This window comes from Suricata suricatta, chromosome 3, assembly GCF_006229205.1.
Source record: "Suricata suricatta isolate VVHF042 chromosome 3, meerkat_22Aug2017_6uvM2_HiC, whole genome shotgun sequence".
NCBI classification, from domain to species: Eukaryota; Metazoa; Chordata; class Mammalia; order Carnivora; family Herpestidae; genus Suricata; species Suricata suricatta.
In genome coordinates this window covers 44,285,793-44,311,976 of record NC_043702.1, presented here as the reverse complement: position 1 = coordinate 44,311,976, position 26,184 = coordinate 44,285,793, and the positions used below count along the sequence as shown (strand labels likewise).

At 37.3% G+C, this 26,184-nt stretch overlaps 1 protein-coding gene across 8 annotated transcripts in view; it reads left to right on the top strand.

Moving 5' to 3' along the window:
• The first annotated feature begins 505 nt into the window (after positions 1-505).
• GULP1 (GULP PTB domain containing engulfment adaptor 1) overlaps positions 506-26,184 on the top strand; it is a 264,099-nt gene continuing 238,420 nt past the window's right edge. For 5 of the 8 annotated variants that reach the window (XM_029934269.1, XM_029934276.1, XM_029934274.1 and 2 more), the window contains exon 1: positions 506-849. The gene's annotated coding sequence lies outside the window, so the exon portion shown is untranslated. Of the gene's footprint in view, positions 850-1,064; positions 1,136-1,543; positions 1,846-26,184 lie in introns of those variants that run through there. The other 3 variants (XM_029934272.1, XM_029934271.1, XM_029934268.1) reach the window with 2 other exon arrangements.

Here is a 26,184-nt window from a genome sequence, read left to right as displayed (position 1 = left end):
ACTGTGCCAATGATTTGTTGATAAGTGTTGTAAAGAAAGCATGTTCTGTACGTATTCGTGTGTGTGCTTTTCTGACACTTTATTATGAAGCCGAAGAGGTGTTACAAAATCGTGTTAGGGAACACAGTGAGATTAGGGAAGGCAAACAGTCCCGATCTAGTGCTTTAGGGAGGACGTTCAAAAGGAAACTTGGCGGGAGGCGGGGGAGGGGCAGGAGGAGAGCGCTGGGGGACCGGTGTTTTTGTTCTGTCCCGGCTCAGCAGAGGGGAAGGTGAGGTCTCTCCCACCGCGGTCGGGCTTCCCTCACATTTCCCTCTCGCTGCCTCCGGTCCCGCCTGCAGACGCCAGGCCGCCCAGTGGGCCCAGAGGAAAGGAGCGTCGGAGAGCGGGGCAGGTCCGGGAGCTCGGACGCAGGCGTCCCGGGTACAAGTGTCCTAGGAGACCGCCAGAAGCGCGCCGCCGGAGTCTGAGAGTTTCCTTCTGGCCGAGAGGGGGAGCCCCGCGCTCCCAGCCGGGAGCGACCCGGAGTCCCGAGCCTCGAGCCCCAGCCGCCGCCAGTTTTAGCTTCAGCGGGTTAGGAAGAGGAGGGAGTGGGCAGAGCGCGCCAAGGAGGAGGGCGCCGAGGCCGGAGGGTCCCGAGGCCGGCACTGACTTGACGTCGACAAAGTTTCCCTCTCGGGTGCGGAAACGGCGCCCCGGCCGTGTCGGAGCGGAGACCGCGCGGCTGCGTGGACGCGGCGGCTCTCCACGCCCCTGCCCGAAGCCCGACCCGCCCGCACCAGTCCGTAAGGTCTGGAGAGGCAGCGGTTTGTCCGGGGTCTCCCCGCCGCGAGCCCAGCCTCCCGTCAGGTAGCGTGCGGTCTCGTCCACGCTGACACCCCGCGGGGAGGCGGGCGGGGGTCGGCGCGGCCGCGGGTGCCTGGGGAGGAGGGCGCGGGGCTGCGCGTCGCCGCCGCCGCCAGTGGGCAGGTTGCAAAAATTAGGGCAGTGAAAGGCGCAGGGAGTCTCCCAGCCTGAAAGGAGGCGAGGACCTGTTGACGACTGCCATTGCAGTGCCTGAGGGATGACGGGGAACCCGACCAGGTCGGGGACGCGGCGGGCTCGCGGCTCCTGGATCCTCCTCTAGCCCTTTGTGGTAACTTTGGGCCGGGTGGGCGGGGGGCGGCGGGGCGCCGGTGGCTCGCGCGGCCGAGGGTGCGCGGACCCGACGGGACTGAGCGGGCAAGTCATCGCCGGGGCACGGGCAGGCGACCCAGGAGCGAAACTTCTGGCAGCGTTAAGTCCCTTTTGTTGGCTCCGGGAGAGAGTGTGAGCATGGGGGCGGGGAGGCGCGAAGCTCCTAGGCCGGGCTCTGGATTCTTTAAAGCCAGAACTGGGAGGGCTCAAACTCAGGGGCGGCGCCCGCACGGCCAACCTTTGGCTGAGTGGGTCAAGTCGTTGCTGGTGGCGTGCGCTACTTTCAGCGCGGAGCGCGGCGCGGCCGGGGCGGGGACCCTGGGCTCAGATCGCTCGCCGGGGCCGTCTCCCCGTGGGCTGGCTCACGACGCGGATCGGTGCCCGGCGCGATCGGGTCTTCCCTGCGGCTCCTAGGGCATCGCGCCGACTTCCCCGTGTGCGGGAGGGAACTCTGGGCAGGCTGGTTTTCTTGGAATGTGTTTACGATGTTGAATGGGACTTGAACCGGAAGCCGGACGCCGCAGCTGGAACTAGCCGTGCCAGGGTAGAGTAAGGGAAGCGTAGCTGGCATTGGACTTGGCGAGTGCACTTAGGACGTTGGGCAAACCCCTACTAGGTGCAGGACGTCAGTCTGGGTACCCCTTCCTGGGTCATAGCAGTTTTTCTCAGGTGAGCTCGCCTTCCTTTCATGCGCAATCAGACATTGACATGTTCTATTATCAGTCTCCAAGTTTGTCGATGTATAATGCAATCGATTAGGAAGTATTTAATTAAGTTCATTTTGGACTTGCGTTTTTAAAAAAATGTTGCATCATCACAAGAGTAAGTTTCTGGGGAGTGTTCTAGTTACAGTTTCTCTTGTTAATTTCGAGGACTAGTCGGAGACCACAGTAATGATTTTTGTGTGTCTGGGATACCAAATGGATAGTCAAGTGCTAAGGGAGGGCAGTAATGAGAGCGAGTGTGAGGAGGTAGGAAAGTCTGAGAGGAGTTGGAATATTTTCAGATGTGCAAATCGCCCCCTTTCTCTGCCAGTCTTTCCCTCCTCCCCACACATAAACAAGTAGCCTTGCTAGAAAACCCACCAATTGGGAGAGTGCAGTCGCTGGCGACTTCAAGCCTTGCTGGAAACAGCAGACCGGCTAAGGTACTGCCCCATTGCATAATTAAAAGGTCTCCTTGAGCTGTCCAGGAGTGTTTTCCAAGTTTTTACGACTGACAAGGAAAGAAGAGAGGAACCTGGCCGGCAGCCAAACCAGACTGGGCTCAGTAGCCAGGCATGAAAGAGACTGGGGAACTTGCAGGGGATAATTGGAAAGGAGCTGGTGGGTACTTGGTTTTAAACAAGGGGTTTCTTTTGCAATGAGATTTTTTAGGTGACTAAGATCAGTCTTTCTGGCAAAAAAATAAACTAAGCACAGAGTGCAGTCGCTTGTGACAGAAGAGAGGGGTAGAAGTGCTCCGGGAGGGAAGTCTGACCCTTATCAGTGCTGCAGTGGAATTGCTGGGGGCCTGATGCTGCTGCCTGTGCTGATTTTATTTTGTTACAGTTCACATTTTGTTGCCATTTGTCTCCTCAACTTGGACTAGGCTTGCTGCAACTTCAGTCCCTTGACCTTGACTTTCTTTGTTTTCATGGCTAATAAGAACCAAAGACATGGACTTTGAGCAGATGGTTTTCCATCTAATTGAATAATTTAATTACATACTCTCAAATGGCACAGATTTGGGTGGTGGAGTTAAAGTGGAAAACATGTTTAGTATGTCTTCCTTGTGTTTGTCAACAGTAACCCCCATAAATAGATCTTGCCCTTTCTCCCAGAAGGAGTAGAAGTTGGGGTGATCTCACTATTTCATACAGCATTTGCTCAGTTCTTAAGGCCCTGCTGCTTCCAAGTTCCAGATTAGCTAGGAACTCAGAGCCTTGTCTACAATTCAGACCCTTCTTTTATGTGTAAAACTTGTTTCCCCTTCATTTCTCCCTCCCTCTTTTCTTTTTTCCTTCCCTCCCCTCCCTCCTTCCTTTCTTCCTTTCCTTAACTTCCCTTCCCTTCCTTTCTTTCCTTTCCTTCTTTCCTTCCTTCCTTCCTTCTCAGGGAACTTGCTTTATTGTTGTGAGTTTGGGGGTTAAATGGTTCAAAATGCTAATATGTATTATATTTCCATGGGATTGGTGAGTTTGAGATTGTGAATATCTGCCTGCCCTTTGAGATTGACTTTATGAATCACACTTGGCAAAGTGTTTTCCCTATGATTTCAGTTTTTCCACTTGCAAAGTAAAGAAACTTTTCTTTACATAATAACGAGTTTACTGTGAGCATTAAAGAGATGAAATTATATTAATAGGTTTTTAAAAATATAAAAGGTCATAGAGTTTCTGACTTAGTTGATTCACTTGAGATTATAGGAGTAAAAGAATCACATTTAATCTAGTATACACATGTTATAGTGCTATATCTGTATTTAATTTATAAAATTACTACTTTTGCATTTTAATTGTAGTTTTAGTTTAATCAAATTTTAATCTTTGAGAATATTGGGTGAGATAGTGTTATGATTAAAGCTGAGTCATTCTCTCAGAAAAATACAATCAGCAAATTAATTTATTTTTCTTTTGGTTTATATTTATACTCAGAACCAGTTGTTTTTTAAGCCCAGCTCAATTTTGCTTTCATGAGAAGTTACCAAATATATTTGCAGAATTTGGCTCCCTTCTCGGAAATAACACTTGAGGGACTAAAATTACATTTATGGTGTACAAATAAACTTTCTTTTCCCAAAGGCCACAACAGTTTCCTTTTGAGTTTAGAGGGTAGATTTAGGAGGCTTTTTAATTGATTCAGCCAATACTTATTGCATACTTTTTATGTCCAAGGAAACAGCAGGCTTGGATTCAAATGCCAGCACTGAAATTCTTAGCACTATGATTTTATTCCTGTTATTTTTCTTTTTACCAGAACTTCATCAACATATAATCTATTGTCTATATTGCTATTAATAACATGAACTTGTTCTGCACATGATAATTGTGAAATCTTTCATTTTTAGACATGTGAATTAGCAAAAAAAATCCCCCAAACCCCGCTATTTTTAATAGCGTATCATATGCATGGATGCTTATTTTCAGGTGAACAGGTCACTGTCTTAGAGAAAGAAAACAATAAGTATGGATAAATTGTTTAAATAATAAAATCTTTGGTAAAATACTTAATAATAGCTTATTTTTAGGCTTTATTTTATTAATAATTAATGTATAAAAAGTAAGAGTATATGGGTGATAATAGTTGAATTTATGGTTATCTTAACAAAATAAGCACTTTTTCGATAATCAAAGATCAGGTGAATGTTCGAGGATATATTAGGGTAAATTTAATATAAAATATCCAGTTTTACTTTTGACTTTAATACTTTTTTTAAAGTTTGTTTTTGGGGGCACCTGGGTGGCTCAGTCCAGTAAAGTTTGTTTTTATTTATTTTGAGAGAGAGAGACAGAGAGCAAGTGGGGGAGGGAGAGAGAAAGGGAGGGAGAGTCCCAACAGGCTCTGGCTGTCCATGCAGAACCTGATGTGGGACTCAAAGTCAGGAACCATGAGATCATAACCTGAGCTGAAACTAAGAATGGGAAACTGAGCCACTCAGGTGCCCCTTGCTTTTGGTTTTAAATTAAAAATCTTGAAAATCTTTAATTTCCATTGCTGAATACTAGATCATTTTTATTTAAATTTCACTTGGAGAATTTTGTTTGTGATTCAGTCTATAAAATTGCAATTTGTTTTCTAAAACCTCTAACTGACAAAAAAAGTCATTTTATTTGAAAATAATAATAAATTCAAAAGTAGTTACTGCAGGAGTCAACTGCATGGTTGCCTGACCTCTGGTACATAAACATATCAGCCACCAGTGAATCTAGCAGTGCTTGCCTTAACACATTTAGACATCAGGACACTTAAGTTTGCTCTCCTTCGAGCTTAAATATATTCAAATGGGAAGAAGAAAAATGGTATACATTTTGAGCAGAAAAATCTCTTTGCTTTCAAACAATGGAGATATGAAATGAAAATCAGGCCTTTATCTTAAAGATGATGGCTAAAAGTCATTGCTCCAGAATTAGTCTTAGAAGACTGTGCTTATACTATTTTTAGGCTGTTATTTGCTACTTTTGTGTTTGTTTTATACTTAGAAAATATTTTCAGCCACTCTAATGCTAGTTATAGTGCATGATTATTTTTCACCAGAAGACAGTTAATTGACACAAATATTGTGCAAGGGAATAAACGCCAATTTTCTGCTTTCGTTGAACTGACATCGTTATAAATTTGGAATTAGTTTCATCTTACAATCTTGTGTAGTTAAGGGTAGTGTTGCAAAGGTGGATCACATTATATGAATAAATGGTTTGATTTATGTAACAATTGTGATTTCAAATATATAGTTATTCAAAACTTTTTAAAAAGTTTTGAATAACTGTATATTTTCTAGGATACATCTAAGAGAGCATATTTAGATAGTAATAACTGCTTTTATTTCATGTTTGTTTTTTGCTATTCACATTGTATAAATATATCTACATATTGTTTTCATCATATACCTTCTGAAGAGGAGCTTCAGATAATATACTAGGAATTTCCAGGGCTTAGGTGACTAATGCCTCTCTCTTTCTCTGTGTATATATTAGATATATCTCTATAAATGTATTTATAGGTACCTGTAAGTTTGACTTTTTTTGGTGCTTATTTGTGCTAGGAATATTTTTATAGGGAAAGATAACTTCAATTAATTGATGTTTCTAAACCAATTTTAACCATTGATTTAAAATATTTTTAGATAACCATTGCTAGAGATTCTTGACTTTAGTTTTTCCGAATTCCAAAGGAGTTTTCAGGCTTTTATTTATACCTGTAAAGGTAGAGAAAAATAGTGGGAAAGATCTGCTACCCACAGTCTTGGTTAATGGCGCTACTAGTAATATAATCATGGAGGCCTTTTCTACTTTTCTTAAGCAGAGTACAGGCAAATGTGCAGTTAACTACTGGAAGAAGATAAATTCACTGCTTAGAAGGTAGCTACTACTGGTAAGTTTGTAAGGTGTGGTGAAGTGAGAATTGTATGTGTATGTAGTGTTTTCCTGGTATTGTATAGCTTTTTCTTAGGATTATCAGATGTTACAGATGACTTGTTTCCTGAAACTTCAGCCACAAGTCCTCTAAGAATTTCAGAGAACTTAATAAACTTTGCCAGAGCTACCAACAAAGAGAAGATTAAATGGTTGAGGGCAGTTTTTAGCCCACTGCCTTATAGAAATGATGATAGTTATTTAAATGACCAAAACCACCTTGTTTTGAGAAGTTTGGTTGAAAAAAACTATAGAGGATAAATAACCTACTAACTCATTAAGGATCTGGCTGTGTAACCTTGTTAAATAGTTATATAATACTTTGTGAAAAGGTAACTAAGTTTTCTTTCTCACCTGGTTTATAAATGAAGTAATATTTTAAGAAGATGTGTTTTTAAAGGTCAACATGCATGTTATTCTCTGTAATCTATTTAATTTTTTGTTTGCTTTTGAGGAACTCCCTAGTAAATACAGAGTTTTGGTTGATGGTGAAACTTTCCTAATACCTACTTGAGGATGTGCACTATTATAATCATAAACGTGTCCTCCTACATAAATGCTGAACATTGCTGGTAGCAATAAATACAAAATGTGGCTTGTTGTACAGAGAAATTATATAACTGAATTAATTTCAAAGTGATTTATCTCTATGCTGCATTTAGTAATTGATTATAATTACTCAGAAGATGCTGCTTTTGCAGTGAAGTCTAACAACACATAGTTTGAGAGAATTGTTAAGGAGTCACAATTTAGTAAATGAATTGTATGTGAAATTATCTAACAACATCTCAAATGGTAAAAGTCTATTGATATTTCAGATCTCCCAAGTAACATTTCTTTATAAGAGTTGCTATTGTTTTGAAATTTTGTGAATTGCACTGTTTTAATGTGTCATTGTGACTGATGTGTAGTAGGAAGGCCTTTAAAATTCTTAACACCAAAGTAGTAAGAACTACTGTATTGCCAGTATTGTCTTCAATCCTTTTTAAAGGAAGAACCACTACTAAATTTATAACATCTGAATTATCATAGATTTCGGTGAGTAAATTAAGTTGACTAGGAAATTTATGATCAATTTGGAAAAAGGAAATTTTCTAGAGTAGTGCAGAGGAGGCTTTAAAGAACAGTGTTTTGTGCCTTGATATAGGAAATGTTTCTTTGGGACTTCCTTATTAATGAGATACCGATTTTCTTTTAAGTGTTCATAAAAATTTGCAATCTTTTTACCCATTCTCATTCTGAAAAATGTAACTGTTTAAATTATGAGTTGACAAATAAATGGATTCTGATCTGAACCAGAGGGACTTAATAGATCTTTATTGGACATCACTTTTTAAAACTTTTTGTAGTTCTGTCATTTTAAGTAGTAAGTGATAGTGATATATCTCAAATTAAAGTGAGTAGACTTACATAGAACCTGTTTTTTCATAAATGATGTGCTACAGTGGAGAGGACTTAGAAGGAGTAGGGATGGTGTTCTTTACCAATATTCGAGGCAGTAGTGCCTGGAAACTGTGGAGACGATTGGGCCCAGGATGAAGAGGAGTTGGAAGGCCCGGAAGCCGGGGACAGCCATTCAAGACGGATGAGGTGGCAAAGGCAGGAGATAGGGAACCATGTCAGTGGTTTAACAGAGCAGCCTGTGGATGTTGGAGCTGTAGGGACGTTTTTCCTTTCTGTCTTCATGTTGATGTCCTTGCTTGTTAGTAATTACATATGGGAGTTTAAGAATTTTAACTGGATGAATTATCTTAAGAAACTGCTATCTTTTTTTAAATGTTTTTCCCCATTTCTCCAGATTATATCTGTTTCTAAGGATTATTTTTTCATATATGAGTATATCTATAGACCTGTAGCTCTGTCTTAAATTATATTTTAATAACTGTATTTTAAGTCTGTTTCTTTTACATAATTTATATATTGTTTTATGTATTTAGAAGTACTTTTTGAGAGGGGTTCATAGACTTCATTAGACTGCCGAATGGATTAATGGCACAAAAAAGTTAAGAACCCTTGGAAATCTGTACTGATTTTTTTTCATAGGCGCCAGTTGGTTGTGCGGTCATTTAATGAGTTTAAAAGAAATTACAGGTATTTAACTCAGTTTTGTGGTAGTTAAAGAGAGATATCCTAAATATTTTTGAAAGTAAATTTCTAATAAATAATGCTTATTTTCTAGATTGTTTGCTATATTGAAGAAGCATATGTACAGTTTTTGGTTATTTTGCTTAGTGACAGTTCAACAAAGAAGGATTTAAATTTCATTTCAGAACATGTAAATTTAAAAAACAGATTTCTCTTTTTCACATTACAGCATTAACTATATTTGGAATGGTTATGATTTAGCTGGGAATTTTGCCCTGTGGTGGTGGTTTATTTTTCATATATACGTTTTGTCTCCTCCACTACACTTTGAGTTCTAAGAGAGAATAGATATGTTTTACAAGAGAGAATTGAAATGTGAAATAGATCTTTGTCTCTACTTGGTAACAACTAACTATGCTAGTATTAGCAGTTCCTTGAATACTAAGGAAGGAAGTAATAATTTATGTACATATGGAGGTGATATTTTTCTATATATCACTGAAGTTATTTAACATGATGTATTTGGTTATATGGTGCATATTATTCATGTGAAAAATGTAAATGTGTGCCAGTAATTTTGGAAAATAAGAATGTAGATTACATACAAGTATAGAAAACTCCTGTGTCATGAACAGGACCTATAATTAAAGCATGTATGATGTAATTTATTGCACTATATTCCCTTTCTTCTTTTTGCTTGGCTTGACAATTCTGTGTGATACCTCCATTTATGAAATTAGTTTCTTATTTTGATATTTGGTTTATTTGAAATTGATGATTAAGTTTAATTTTTTTAAATATATGACAAAGTAGTCTCTTTAACTTATTAGAGTTAATTACCATAAAGAGCTTTACATTCATAAATCAGTCCAATTTTAGTAGGTCTGAACCACCTTAAAATTCCAAGTGATGGGTGCAGTGTAATTGTTTTGTACTTATAAACTGACAGTAGCTTCAAGATACCAATGAGAGAGGACGATCTTTCAGTCTTTTTCTTGTTTTTGGCTCCACTTTGTGTCTTTGATGGTAAGCATCAGTATCATTGATACTTCTTCACATCTCTCTCCTTTATTGGATCTTCAGATTCCCTTAGAATGACATTGACTAGTTTAAGCCCTGTGTGAACCTTTACCTGAGTTAATATTCCCTTCTATTTCTTATGTATCAATGCATAAGAAGTATATTTTTACTTCTCAAAGTCATATAACCTTCCTTGTTGATGTAACAGACGCTATTGGTTGGCCACGCAACTGATTTCTTTATTCCACTTTTCTCATAGAACTCTGATGTTAATTCAGATGTCCACTCTACCCTCATGACTCAGGGGTAGGCAATTCATTCCTAAAAAAGTGAAATTTTAATTGGCCTAAGCCAATAATGATGGTGTTCTGTTTGCCTTACTAGTGATTCTTACTGAGGGGGCCTTTTATCTTTGTCCTAGTCATAGTCAGTTACATGAAATAGTAGGACTGGAGGGAAGTGGGGTGGAAAAACTTTATGTGTAGCAAGGGGAATGCTGGACGAGAAGGCATATGCCAGCTCATGATATTGCTCCTTTCTGAAATAGATGGTTCAGATTGCTACAGTAGGTCGTCTTTTGTCCACTAGGGGATCCAGTTTGAGGGCAAAGCATAAAGGATAAATGCATAAATGCATTAATGATAGCAGAAAAAAAATGTAAAGAACATAAGTGCTCCATGGCATTGTTGGTTCCATAAATCAACCTATCATATTTTTGGGTTTACTATTGTATGACATATGAAGTTCTTTAATTTCTGAAATGAATTTGAACTAGAATTTTCTATTACCTAAAAGAGAAAGTATCTTAATTAGGACAATTATTAAGTGGTATCTTAATGTGAAATAAGCATTTTAAAATAATAATTTAGGTTATTAAAGAAAACATAGACTACTTTGGTTTTGTAAACCTTGGATGATTAGTGCTATATTACTATATAAAAATGTTTTATTATTTAAATCACAGAATGTTATTGTGTTTTTAATACAGTAAAGAGATTGATGATCTTAAGTAAATTTATTCTGAGATGAGTAAATTCTACTTATATCTCAAACACATTATTCAACAAAATGAATTTCAAATTTAAACTCATAATCTAGTCATTTTATAACATTATACTACTTTATTGATTGGTGGTTTTAATGTATTAGAAACATTAAATGTACATGAAGAAACATTGAAGGAATCTCAATGCCTCATCTGAATAATTTAAAGCTTTGAGTCCTGGTAAAACTAAAATAACTATTTAAATATAAAAAATAAAACTGATAGGAGTAAAATTAAAGAAAATTGTGATGTACAGATCCATTCACAGAGGTATAAAAAATGCAGACCTATAATAAACTTTTAAGTAGAAACTAGTTTTATAAAACTCTAGTTCACTGACACCATTAGTAATTTAATTATTTTCTGCAACCATGTTCTTGAGTTAGTTTTTTGATGATTTAACAGTATGCATATTGGTTTTGTAATGTGTTATATCAAAGTATGGAGCTATATCTGAGTCTTTGCCTTTTTGTTTTAAAGATGGGAGGAATTAATTACTCAAAGCTGAGAATTTACAAAAGTAGGAGTGAAATATATTTAGAGTCTTAATGCTGTCCTAAGTGGAAATGATTGTTAACCAGTGGTTTAAACAGGAGGTGGAGACAAACAAAACCAGGAATAATCTAATAGTCTCAGAGAATAAACAGGTTAGCTCGGATTAGCGGGTGTGAGAAACAGAAAGCTAAAGGTTGTTTTGACACTGCAGATGAAAAAGAGCAATTGGTGAAACTGGAGGTGGAAATGTTTCATTTGTTTAAAGCTTGCAGTAAAGCCAAGTGGCAGGCAGGTCATTAGTTCAAGAAAGACTGAGGCTATTGTATTAGAACCCTATCAGTGTGGAAGTTAAAAGCTTGGAGAAAGCACTGAGTTGGAGAGGATCATAGACAGCCATGAATATGAATATCAAAGGAAAACAAAGAGTCCTCCGAATAGTAGTTACTGATGGAGATATCCAAAGTAAGAAGACCTACATTACTGTGATTGAGATGTGCCTATTAGTTTTTTGCATAAAAATGCAGTAAGTATGCTTGAGAAGTTTCCTGTATGAGATCACGACCTTCATTCAAAGCTAGGTCAGAAAGACCAGATACTACAAAGTGCTGCAGTTCTCAGAGGATTATTGTTCTTATAGAAGCCATTGTTCAGGGATTGTCCTGGGGCATCCCTTTCCGCTTAGGGAATAGGAGTGCCCTCTGACCTTTTCCTGGCTTAAAAGGGAACCACATTCTTGTGGCTTTTTGAATGTGAATAAATTATTCTTGGTATGGAAATGAATAAAAATGGACTTTCCTTATTTACTTTGAGAATTTTGGTAGAAAATATAACTTGGTTCACAGCAGGTATAAACGAAGAAGAGTTTGTGTATCCAGATAATTCAAATTCCAACTCCCACTTGTACAATAATCACCTAAGATGAATTGTTTTTCCCGCCCTTAAATTGTCTCCCTTAAGTATAGTCTTTGTGGAACGGTCCCTCTTATCTTAACCCATTATACCTGTGAGTCCACACCAAAAGTCATTTTTTTGAATAAGAGAAATGATAAGCATATGACCGTGTGTTCAGGAAATGCTACCTCAAAATATGGTACCTTGACATAGTTTGAATATGTCAAACTGAGGGAATTTGAGAAATGACATGTGAAGGAAAGACTTTCTGACCTTCCTCTGAAGCAGGTCATAAAGTCCTCGAGTGAGGATTTTATCCTCTGTGTCCTAGGAAGAAAGACCATCCTTATTTCTGAAACCAAAGGGACACAGAGAGGAATCTGAATGATCTTGCTAAGTTTCCCGCAGTTTACTATTCTTAGCTTATAATCTTTCTTCTATCTTTCCAAGACTGTAACTCTTCTTCAAACCTGGCATAAAAACAGTCAGGTTTAACCATTTCTTCAGGTCTTTATTTTCTTACGAAGGCCCATGTCACGCAAAACTTAATATAAATTTATGATTTCTTCTTGTAAATCTATTTTTTGTTACAAGGAGCCCCAGTCAAGAGCTTAGAAAGGTAGATGAAAAAGATGTTTTTCCTCCTCTACAAATAGCATTTATAGAGGGCTTACTATTGTTTTAAGCATTGCACTATATATATATATTGTTTTTTTTAATTTAAAAATGGTTAAGAAACTTGTCTAAGGTTTCACAGCTGGCAAACATTGGACCAGGGAGATAGTAGGATGGGGAATAATGTGTCTTAACTACCATACTAGCTGAGTGAGTGTGCAGTTGACTAGCAACAGTCACCCTGGAGGATTAGGCCGGCCTTGGTAGTTCTCCTTATTAGTGACAGTGTAGTCCCTTTAAATAACCTGCCTATACACCTGGCTAATGCTCCATTCCCCCTTTCTTCGTGGGTCAATGAGCTGCTCATTCCTGCTTTCACACATGGCAACTCGGAACCCCTATGTGACAAGATATGTGTTCATTTTATCTTGGTTAGTTAGATAAATCATAAAAATTAAACCATTGACTAAATTGCATCTCCATACTGCTTTGGCTTTTGCTTGATTTCTGTTTGTCTGGAGGGTTAACATATTGATTGAGAAAATCTGACATTTTCTAAATCTCATTTTCCCCTAGTTTTGTCAAAATGATAAAGTTTGAGTAAATAAAGCCTAAGATGTAAAATCATTAATATTAATAGTTTCTAAGAGCATGAGAAGTGCTTTTCACTCAGATATTTGACGACATTCTCTTTCACTGAGAGGAGAAGCTAGATAACCTCAATGAACATGTCAGCCCTAAGTTTTATTTTCAAATAAATTTGAATTTATTTGAATTTCTTAATCATGTGTCATATTCAAAGTTGTCCTAATTTTAATATTTGATTTTATTATTTTTGTCTTTTTTTGTGTGAAATAAACTGTTAGACCTTTGATATCTTGGGTATTTTATAGCTTGGGTATTATTAGAAGTATCTCTTGAACACTTGGAGTCACAAACAGGAATTCAGACATATACTTGTTAAGGGGAAGACATCTCTGTAGGAAGCAGTGAGAGTGGAGAGGGTGTTTTAAGCAAGTAGGAAGTCTTAGACGAGGAGTGAATGTATGGATCAACCATAGGACTAGAAGACTTCAAATAGAGTTCGAGAACTGAGTGGAAGGCAAGGAAAGACTAGAACTGCTGGAGATGAAGACTGTGAGGCAGAGATCAGATCTTGTGTGGCTTTCAAATCCCTAGTTTGTGTTTCATTCGAAGAATAATTAGAAACCCTGACAGATTGTAACAGTGTGGTGACAAGGTGTCAGCTGCATTTTAGATTTGAAGAGAAGTTCTGCCAGTAAGCCTAGGCAAGTGAAGATGGTATCCTAAAGTGATGGTGATGAGAAATGAGTTTATGAGAGAGTTATTTAAGAGAAAGAAATCTGTGCATTTTGTCAATGATTGTGGGAGGTAGGCAAGAGGATGGTGTAAATGTTGATTCTGGAAGAGAGTAAAATAATCTTCCTTCTATCTTTCTAGGTTCTTGGTCCAGATCCCCCACAACACCACTGTAAGAAAAAGACAGTAACAAGAAAAAAAAAAGTTTAATAACATGTATAACTCCTGTAGACATAGGAGACACCCAGAAAAGCTGAGTTACTCCCTGAAATGGCCCCAGCCATCACCTTAAATACCATCTCTGACAAGAAAATGTTGGGAGGGTAGGTATCCAGTTATGGGAGGTTTCAATGAAAAGCACAGTAAATAAGGGTATGGCTGTTACACAGATTTAATTCAGTGTTTTCTCCATTGATAGGCGTTTCTAGAGGTTTATCATCCTCTTTTTGCTTTGAGAGGGAGACACCTTTTTTTTTTAATAAATGGGGAATTTCCTTATAAATGTAAAATATCTCTTACAAAAGAGGAAGTTTTGTTTTGTTTTTAGATCTCTCCCACATCTTTTTTTTTTTTTTTTTTGAAACTAGCCAGCTCAAGGTAATCTTTATTCTAAATGCATTATTTTATTGTGACAAATTCTCCTCCCCTTCAATCCTAGGATTTCTAGTTTGAGCACCCTGGGTTTTTATTTTCTTTAGTAGAGTAAATATAGGTAGAAGTAGAAATATTGATGGGAAATAATGATTTCTGTTTTGAATACATTTTGATGTGTCAGAATCATCTTACAGATGTCCAGTAGTCTTACACACACAGACATAGCGAAGAAGTTTGGTGTGGTGTGGTGATATATGTGTGTATGTGGTATATGTGTGTCTGTATTGTTGGCACCATCCCAAGATGGCCACCTTGGCATGAAGATTATTCGAAACTGAATGCAATTGAGACCCTGTATGAGCTCAAGAGAAATTTTGCCCCTCTTTTAACTACATAGAAAAATCTAAATTGAGGATCTTTTCCAGAATATGGGTTGTTAGCAGAGATAAATTTTGTCTGAATGACCCATCTGTATGGAAGGATAAATATACCTAATTATCAAACATCTATATCTGCTCTTCTTCATTACCCTTCCTCTGAAGTCCTGGACCCCTACCATCTTCTCCTTCATACAGAGTTTCATATTTCAGATTACAGATATGAACTTTGAGCTTAGAAATGGTCATCAGAACAAAAGTTTATGTAGTGGGAAGACAGTTTATGACATGGCACAAGGAACACTAATATTTTAACCAGGTTAGAAAAAGCAAAGTCTGTTAATAACTCTAAGGAGGAATTATGAGGAGGAAAAAACCCAGGAGATAGTGATGTAAAAGCCAAGATTAAAGACAAAACAATAAGAAAAGATTTGAGGAGAGGATGATCAACAGTGTTAAATAGTGTAAAAATTTTCAAAATAAAAAAATGCACAGATTGAATGTGTCTGTCGTGTCTTTATTGTGCTTGACATAAAGATCACTGCGACTGTGGTGAGAATCATTTTATGGAATTATATGTGTGGTGTGTTAGTTGTGAAGTAGAGTATTTAAAACAGCACCTGAAGACAATTCTTTCATGGGATGAGTCTGTATATGGTGTAGGAAAAGAAATTTTTTTACTCTACCCTTTTCAGTTCTTTTGGTTGGTCTATTAATTAAATTAGCATAAGACAAATTAACAGGAGAAAAACAAATTGAATTATGTAAGTATGCAAGCCTCATAAAACATATGAGACTGATGGACAGGTAAGTCTGTTGAGGCTTATATGCCACCCTGAGCTAAAGAATGGATGGGGGCCTGGGGCTAGGACAGGAGGATAGGAGGATAATTCACAGGACATAAAAGGAACAGATGTTTGGCAATTAAATGCTCACTCCACCATACAGATGGGTCTGTCAGATAAAAAGTTACCTCTGGTAGTAGCTCTGTTTTAGGGCCAGACCCCCTATATTAATTCTTTTAGGTAGTCAAGGGAGAGGTAAAAGTTGGTCTTGAATCTGCTGGGTCTTCATTGCCTTCAGCTGAAAATAATCCACATGCCAAAGTACCATATTTTGGGATCACATATTTTGTCCCCCTCTCAGCAGAATAGGAGACATAGTATAGAAACTGAAGAGAGACTTACGTTCCAGTGCAGGAAGGGTTTCTTTAAGGTGGGAATGGTGGGGGGCACTTGTGGGGAGAAGCACTGGGTGTTACATGGAAACCAATTTGACAATAAACTATTATTAAAAAAAAGGTGGGAAGGGCTTCATTATACTTTTTTAAACAATTGATTTATTTAAACTAAGAAAAGCTGGAACAGTTTGCCAATTTCTCCCATCCTCCCCCTCCCCTACCTCTGGCAATCACCAATCTGTGTACCTATAAGCTTTCTTATTTATTTGTTTATTTGAAAAAATTTTTTTTGAACATTTAGTTATTTTTGAGCGAGAGCATGACAGAGAGAGAGAGACACAGAAGCTGAAGCAGATTCCAGGCTCTGAGCTGTAAGCACAGAGCCTGACTTGGAGCTCAGATCCATGAAGGATGAGATCATGACTTAAGCAGAAGTCAGAGTTTAGCCGACCAGGCCACGCAGGCACACCTTTATTTGTTTTGTTACGGAACCTGGTCTGGATCACCTGGCAGAAGAACCAAGCAGCACTCTGCTCAGAGATCTTGGAAGGCAAGAGGTTTATTTTACACCAGTGGGCTCCAAGGAGATCATTCTCCAGAGATCTGAGCCCTGAATGCAAGTGGGAAGGGTAATTTATAGCATCATCTTCCACATTCATGATGGTTTTCACGTGTGGGGCAAACAGGGCAGCAAGATGTTTTGGTCCTGTCGACCATCTTATGGCACAGAACTTTACTTATTTTCCCAACAGTGAATTTTTAGATTCCACATATAAGAGAGGTCATACAATATTTGTCCTCCTCTGTCTGATGTATTTCACTTAGCAAAATGCTCTCAAAGCCCATCCTTGTCATCACAAATGGAAAGATTCTATTCTATTTATGGCTGGATAATATTCCATTGGAAAAAAAAAATACACACACACACACATTACATCTATACATATGTATACACACACATATATACATACATACACACACACCACATTTATCTATCAATGGACATTTAGGTTTTTTCCCATATCTTGGCTATTGTAAATAATGGTGCAATGAATTTGGGGGTGCCTATTATCTTTTCAAATTAGTGTTTTTGTTTACTTTGATGAGTACCCAGAAGTAGAATTCATGGATCATATGGTATTTTTATGTTTAATTTTTTGAGGAACCTCCATACTGCCTTCCACAGTTGCTGCACCGATTTATATTCCCACTAACTGCACAAGGGTTTCATTTTTTCCACATCTTCACCAACACTTGTTATTTCTTATCTTTTAGATAACATCCATTCTGACAGGTGTGAGGTAGTATCTCACTGTGGTTTTGACTTGTGTTTACCTGATGATTAGTGATATGGAGCATCTTTTCAGGTACCTGTTGACCATCTGCTTGTCTTTTAAACAAATGTCTATTCATCGTGCGCCTGGGTGGCTCAGTTAGTTAAGCGTCTGACTCTAGGTTTTGGAAAACAAAACAAAACAAAATATCTATTCAGATTTTTCTGCCCATTTTTAACTGTATTGTTTTTTTCTGTGTTTTGTTTTTTCCTACAGAGTCTTATGAGTTTTTTAAATATATTTTTTTCATTAGCTCCTTATCAAATCATTTGCAAATATTGTCTCCAATTCAGTAGGTTGACCTCATTTTGTTGATGATTTTCTTTGTTGTGCTAAAGTTCTCCCCATTGTATAAATTAATTATGTCATAAATTAATTGACCATATATATGTGGGTTTATTTCTGGGCTCTCTGCTCTGTTCCAATGATCTATGTACCTGTTTTTATACCAATACCATACTGTTTTAATTAATACAGGTTTGTAACAGAGTTTGAAATCAGGGATTATGATGCCTCCAGCTTTGTTCCTTCTCAACATTTCTTTGGCTGTTTGGATCTTTTATGGTTTCATACAAATTGTGGGATTATTTGTTCCTTTTCTGTGGAAAATTATCCTGACCCTATAATTTGTCTTGGGTAGTGTGGATATTTTAACAATATTAATTCTACCAAGAGAGATTTCATTATACTTAAAGTAGTTTGGGTAAATAGTGTCTTGAGAGACCAACAAGTATATGTGTAATTAAGTCATACTGGGTGCTTGGTATTGTGTTGAACTAAAGAGTACATACCCTCTGAAGTGGGTAGTCCCTTCTCAGCTCTTTCCAGCTGTAGGTCTGTGAGAATGTGGACTTACTTGTTACATCTCTCATTGTGGAAAATAAGAAGATGCAAACTAGTATAGCGTATTAGAATTCCAAGCAGTATGGAGGACCACTTAAGATTTATTGTTGTTGTTATATATATGTTGTTGTCAAAGCTTTGTGATGTTTTTTCTCCTCTAGTACTCTTCTTAGATAAGTGTATGGAGGATAATTGATTTTTTCTAAGTGTACAGTGGAAGGTTGATGTACTAACAAACTTTTAAGTTATGTTCTAAAAGGTGGTTAAAAAACATGGACCAAGGACTGAACTATTATTAAGAGAGAAAGGACATGAAAAAGGGAAGGGACAGACTGATAGGGGAAGGTACAAAGAAATAGAAAAAGATCTATATATTACAGGAGACAGTGGTCAGAATATTTGATGTCAGTTGTAAAAGTACTAAGTGATAAGGACAGAGGAATGCTTGCCTGAAAGAGTGAGAAAGGAAGATTGGGTATGAAGAATTAAGGACTGAGAGACCAGTATGTTGGATGAGGGAGGGGCAGGAAGGGATGGAGGGCATGCCAGGGAGAGTGCTTGTGCTCTAGTGTCTGCTCATATGAGGTTGTAATCCCATCAGGAGGGCCCACCTTCATGGCCACATCTAAACTTAGTTATGTCCCAACGGGATCATCTTAAAATAATATCACATTGGAAGTTAGGTCTTCAACATATGAATCTTGGGGGTAGAGATGTAATTCAGTTCGTGGCACCCAGAACTATATTGAGTTTACTTTGAGAGGAGGATGGGACCTTATTGCTCAGTGAATTTATTGATAGCAGATATCTTTGTTCTAATTATGTTTTATAAGGCTACTTTTATATACCATATACTAGTAAATTAGCACTTCGTATTATTTGGTACTTTAAACTCACATGCACCAATATTCATTATAGTTTTGTACTATCAGTGTAACACATTATAGAAATTTCTATATTTCAGAACAAGCCTGAGTTTTGACTTCTTTGGAGATAGGATTTAGTATTAACAGTCTGGATGCTCTTCAGCAAAAATTACTTGCACAAAGCTTGTCTTTCTTAACCTATAAGATGGTACGTATGGTAATTTCACACAGGGTTCTTGAGAGGACTAAATACGTAACGGTTGCATGGAGCACAGTGGCTGCCACTTTGTAGGTGGTCAGTAATGGGAAGGAGCATTATTACATGAAAAAAATGTGTAATTTTTGGGCTGCTCTACTTAACGGAACAGCAAAATATATGTGGTTTTCATTCTGATGAACAAATATGCTATTTTATGTACATGAATTTATCCTAACCTTTAAGTACAATTAAAGTTTACTTCAATGTAGTATGCCATTTGTGACTTAGAAAAGGTAAAAACCTAGACAGATGCAGGACACCTGGGTGGCTCAGTTGGGTTGATTAAGAAATCCTTACCCCTAAAATTACGTAGGAGAAAACTCTTGTTAATGTTTTTAGCATATAGACATCAATAACTGCATATTTGTGCATGCTGTTGAAACAAGTTAAAGAATGCTGAAGAGTAGAAAGAAACAAAAATGATCTAGCCAGTTTAATAACATTTCTCTTAATTTTTAAGATATAGTTGGGATCACATACAACACCCTAGTTTGTAATTTGAGTTTTTTCACATAATATACAGATGTATAGCAACTGACTTTAGGTGATGCACTGGGACGGGGACAGGAAGAGCTTGAGGAGGAGAATCCTGTAGGTATCATTTCATAATTTAAATCATGTTGCTATTAAGATAAGTGTGGAATGCTATGGATTGTTGATATCTGAACAGAAAATAAATAATAGAGAAACATAAATCATTTGGCAGTGGTTTCTGGGAGACTTATAATTTTTTTTTTTCCAGGAGACAGATGACAGAGAAAGGATGAGCGCATTTTAAGCTGATCAGCCCCCATCTACGCCCCTTTGCTTTATCTTTCTTAGCACTTTCAAGACTTGGTTCATTTTGATCTGACAGCTGTGTCAGTGATGACTAGAGGCCTGCAGTTTGGATTATTTAGGTCATTATTTTCTGGACACACGTTGGAACCCACGTGTGCCTGGCCTTAACTTAGTTTGCAGCTCAGAAGAGTCTCTGTCTGTGAGGCTCTTCTTGATGTCTAGACAGGCGATAAAGTCACCTGGATCTCTCGGGTGGAGTCTCTTTTGGAGGCCTGATGCTGAAATGCGCCGTGGCCGTGAAGGACTAAGAGCTGCGTTCCATTTGTGACTTTGCACATGAAAATATTTATCCCAGGAAAAGTCTTTTAGATATGAATTCTCCCCTTTAAGGCATTAAAATTAAAATGTTACAAAAATCAACTTTTCACCATTTTCTCCTGTAACACTTTTTAAAGAAATATCCCCTGGTTAAAATTTGAAAACAAAGAACTATATAAGGAAAAAAAGAAAAGAAAGAAAGAAACCCATAAAGCAGAAATGTACTGGGGCTTTGTTTTACTTTTGTTTATGTACTCTACTCCCCCCCCCCCCAGTATTTCTTAAGTATTTAACTTTTGCAAGTAAAGATGAAGCAGAGTGTGTAGTTTGTGGGATATTATGGAGGGAGACCACCAATGAGTTAATGCAGACTTACCAGGATACATGTAAACCTCTCCCTTTACTCTGTGTTTTCCTGTGGTGTGTAGTCTTGTCTGGAGGCCCATCATTTCATACTTTAGGGATCTTGGGGAGATTATTTTCTTGGATGCAAAATGAAGATAATAATATGAATCTTGTATGTATCACTAAGAAGTATACCTGCAGATTTTTATGTAGGTTTTCTCTTGTATGCCTCCTCCTCCCATGGCCCCAAGATTTTCAGTTCACACTGTGTATTTGGGTTTTGAGAGCAGGCCACATTACATTTCCTTAGTCTCCTTCTTAACAGATCACCAGGAAGGATTCTGAGAATCCATAAAGTTCTTCTTGTTACATTGTTATTTCTGAAATTGCTCCTTTCCAAAGTTTGAATCCAATGGCATTTTTTTCTTTGTCAGTCTCATATTTTATGAGATGTAACATCATGTATAGTCTCTATGTTAGGAAGAAATTAAGTTGTGTTATCTTCAGATTACAACCCAGTGTCAGAAAGAAGTTTCTGAAAAAGGATCAAATGGATTATTCAATAGTGACGTTTTGTTGCTGAACCTATTTGAAGAAACGCTGAATAGCTATGGGTCAGGCTACGATAGAAGAATATATTGGCTAAGAGGATTTCTGAGGTCCAACCATGGTAATAATTGAATTTCAATGGGGTGATCAGCTTCCACTGAATTTTTTTCATATTTGTAAAATAAGGGAGACCCAATAATTATTTGCTAGGTGGTTTAAAGCTAGATTTGGATATTTAATCATGTAGACCATCATTTAAAACACTTTTCTAACTTTATTTTTATGTGTCAGCTACTGGGCTCGATTCCTTCAAAGTATCCTAATTTCAGAGAAGCAGTGATTCACAAGCTTAACCTATCTGTTTCAGGTGGAATTTCTTTGAAGGCTCAAATTCACTTGAATCTAACCTTCTACTCAGTAAACTTTGTTTTATGGTAAAACTAATGTATTTTAATTACAGTGAGGCAATATCAATATGGGGTATTAATCTTGTGACTTTGTTTACTCCTTGGCCTGATGGTATATTTCCCTGAGTGTACATGTGCCTCTGTTAGTGTATTGTCACCATGGACTGTGGGGAGTCCCTCACGGTTCTCAAACAGAATACAATAAATTAAAATTAAAAGGAGGTAAGGAACAAACTTTACACTTACGAAATGTCACTGCTTTTGGACAAGATGGAATGAAGAAGGATGAAAATAATAATATGGAACTAACTTAGGAAATGTTAAAATAGTCTAGTTGAGAGATGATGAGGACCCAAATGTAGGAGATATCAGTGAGGTTAGAGAAGACTGAATTGGAGTGATGTTTCATTTATAGAATGTTGGCTGATTGGATGTGAACATTTCAGGAAGGAGGAATAATGAGGATCATGTGCAGACTTCAACAGATTGACTAGATGGTGCTACTTTTCAGCAAGATGAGGACATATGGGACAAATAATGTGATTGGAGGAATAGACTAAGAATTCCACTTTGAATTTTTGAGTTTGAATTATTTGGGGACTACCATAGGGGAAATACACTATAGTAAGTTGGATATGCTCTTTGGAAATAAGGACAAATCCCAGGATATAGAAATATATTTGAACATTGTAAGCATGGGTGATTGTTAGTGCCATTAGATCAGACCTTTGAGAGCACTGATACTTAAGGGGAATTAGGAAATGAAAAACCAATGAAAGAGACTAAGAAGAGCCTAAATATGAGCCCAAAGTTTCCATTCCAAAGGTAAGTCTTTCCCTCCCAGCAGGTAGATAATAGAGATCCAAACTAGAATAATTATACAGGGGATGGGCAAAGGAAGGATTGACTTTCCAAATATTTAAAAGAACAATTTTGTGTTGTTCAACACCAAATTGCACATAATATAAGGCAGGCATTTCTAGAATTGGCCAGGTTAGCTGACCAGGGTTTCAAGTTCATTTTGGGGTTACAGCTCAGACACTCCATCCCAGAAACAGAATAAGGATTTCGTAGGTTTGGCAAAATGAACTTGAATCCTTGGTCAAAAGATAAGATACTACAGGCCTCCCTAGGTTATCCCTAATTCTCCAAAGAATATCTGTGCAATTTGTTTCCACAAGGTCATTTTTTTAAAGTTATTTATTTATTTTGAGGGAGAGAAAAAGAGTGAGAGAGAGAGAGAGAGAGAGAGCGAGAGTGCAAGAACAAGTGGGGGAAGGGGCAGAGGGAAGGAGAGACAGAATCCCAACCAGGCTCTGCACCATCAGTACAGACCTGATGGGGGTTCAAAATCATGAACCCTGAGATCATGACTGGAGCCGGGATTGAGACTTGAATGCTTTACCAACTGTGCCATCCAGGTGCCCCTCCATAAGTTCCTTAAATATAACCACAATTGTATTGTGGAGTTAGTTACTGTTATTTATGACTTCAGTTTGGGCTTTTCTGGTTTCACACCACCTTGAATTTGAAGTAGGGGTACCTAGAAGTAAATATCAATAGATGCAATAAATTTTAACAAAATGAATTTTCCTATATTAATACTAGACAGTTATATTAGTATCACTAGAAAGGCATTTCATGACAAACATAAACCTACATCTGTATGTTGAATATAGTTACATTATTAAACAGTTCAGTTTGTTTTTTTTAAATATTTATTGAGAGAGAGAGAGAGAGAGAGAGAGAGAGAGAGAGAGAGAGCATGCACAAGTTGGGGAGGGGCAGAGAGAGGGAGACAGAATCTCCATTAGGCTCCCTGATGTCAGTGTATAGCACTCTGGGAGGCTCAAACTCATTCACCATGAGATCATGACCTGAGCCAAAATCAATAGTTGAATGCTTAACTGAGTGAGCCAAACAGGTGTCCAAAACATTTTCTTTTCTTTTCTTTTCTTTTTAAATGTTTATTTATTTTGAGAGAGAGAGAGAGAGAGACCATGTGCCTGAGTAGAGGATGAATGGAGAGAGAGGAGAGAGAGAATCCCAAGCAGGGTCCATACTGTCAGTGCAGATCCCAATGTGGGGCTTGATCTCACAAACCAGTGGTATTATGACCGACCTGAGCTGAAATCAAGAGTCAGATGCTCAACTGACTGAGCCACCCAGAGACCCAAGAATATGTTTGTGATTTATTGGTTGGTGCCATATTGATGGATAACTCCCCTTGAAAAGCTGAGGATGCTAATTGTATTTATAATTCATTATTATAATTTATAATATACCTAGTCATATAAGCAAATGACTAAAGCCTGTAGTATGTTTTTATAAAGACATATTTATAATATATTTTAAAATATGCCATAAACTTGGCAAAAGGGTTAATTGGTTTTGTATTGTGGTATGATAGCACATGGAGGATGATGTTATATGGAGCAAGAGAGATTTATCTGTAGATGAAATTATAGTTCCATAAGGAGATTGATTTTATTAACATAGTGTTTTTATTTCCAGTTGTTCATTGTTCATTTTTACACCTGGCAAGCTAATCTTCAGCACTGGCCAAAATGTCACTTTCCTGTTTATAGTAAATTACCCTAATTGATGAATGAGAAAAGGTTAGCATATGTGCCAAATTTTAGGGGGTGAAGTAACTGATTTCCTCTTAATTCATATTTTGTCCCTCTAATGATATGTTAAATAATGAGAAAAATCAATCATAAAATAAATTGCAGTTACTCCTGCTCAAAATTAAATAAAGCAGGATAGACAAAATTTAAAGTGTTTAACTGTTCATTGATTACTGCTATATATACTATTTTAATGAATCAAAATAGCCCTCATAAAATTTGTAAGACATTTATGGAATCCATTTCAGAGGTGGTAAACATTCCTTTTATAACTATTAGAAGAATTTCTAACTTCCCCAAAAGACTCTAATGGTATTAGTTGTTTAATTTTCAGAGAAGTATCAATATAAAAATATCAATAAAATTCCCAGTAGTAAAAATGGTGTATTGATGGCATTCAGTTGTTCTTTTCATTTGGTAAACTCCATATGTGGAAATTTAACTCAATACATCTCTTTGTTTATAAGTGATATTTGTTTTCTAAACATTTTTTAAGCTTATGAAATAAACTCTAGGATTTCTTTAGCAGATTCCTTTTTAGAAGTATGATTAAAGCTGTTACTGCAACTTTTAAACAATTTGCATCTCCTATAAAGCAAGGCATCGTATTAAATATTTCCAGACTATAGAAAAATTTTTTGCATTTTGCTTTTGGGTAAATTCATTATTTACAAAATGTTATTATACATGAATACATTCCCATTATGAAAGATTCAGATACTCCTCTAAGTTTTAGAGAGCAAAATATGACTGTTTACCTTCTTGTCCCCTTATATCCATTCCCCACCAAGATAATAATTGTTAATAGGTTAGTATGAATCATTACAACATAAATTCTATTAACAAATGTATACACCTTGATGATAAAAAATTAAAAAATAAGATTGTAATATATATTCCTTTAAGTTGTGTTGGAAGAGAGTAGTAATTTGGAATTAAAGAGATTTGATTTGTACAGTTCAAGGTCACTATAATTTGGACGGTCTATCCAAGTAGCACTGCTGCTTAATATGCGTCTCCCCCAGTTACTCTAGCATTTTCTTGGCATGTATCTATGAGAAATGGGAAACATGTCTACTAGAAATTAAAACAATTGTATGAAAGTCAGTTCATTCATCAATAAGCCAGAAATGTAGCTTAAAAAAAAGGAATCCTTTTTCTTTTATAAATACTTGTCAAATTTGTTCACATTCTTTTTGTATGTTTGTGACCTTTACAAGTTTAGCTCCATGAATGCATTTCTCATATTACCCATCCAGCAAATGCTTGTTTAAAAAAATACTTTATATTTTTCTTTAATGGATTCTGATCTTTCTTTTATATCTTAACTTCCCTCTTCTTTGACCTTCTGTGCTTTTCCTATCTTCTTTCTTTGACCCTAACATTTAGAATGTGTTTCATGGTGATGTGTTTAGTACAGAATTTCTCACCCTTCACAGTTTTGACATGTAAGGCCAGATCATTCTTTGTTGTCCAGAAGGAGGAAGGGGCTATTCTGTGCATTGTAGGATGGTTAGCAGCATCTCTGGCCTCTACCTACGAGATGCAAGCTCTATGCCTCCAATTGTGATAACTAAACATATCTTCAGATGTTGCTCAATGTCCTCTGGTTGTGGGCGCTTGGGGGAGAAGCGTCTTTGGTTCATACAAATGCCCCCTGGGGAGGTAACCCCATCCCAGTTGTTGCCAAATATCCCCTGAAAGTATAAAGTCACCCTCCTGAGAACCATGATTTAATAGCATGAATAAACTCATGATATTTTTCTGGCATATATTTTGCAGGGATAAGTAGATAACACTAAACCTGTCCATGAAATATTTTGAAGTCATTAAAGTTGTGATAAAATACAACACGCTAAACCTTCACTCCATATATATATATATATATATATGTGTATATATATATATATACACACACACACATATATGTGTGTGTGTGTAT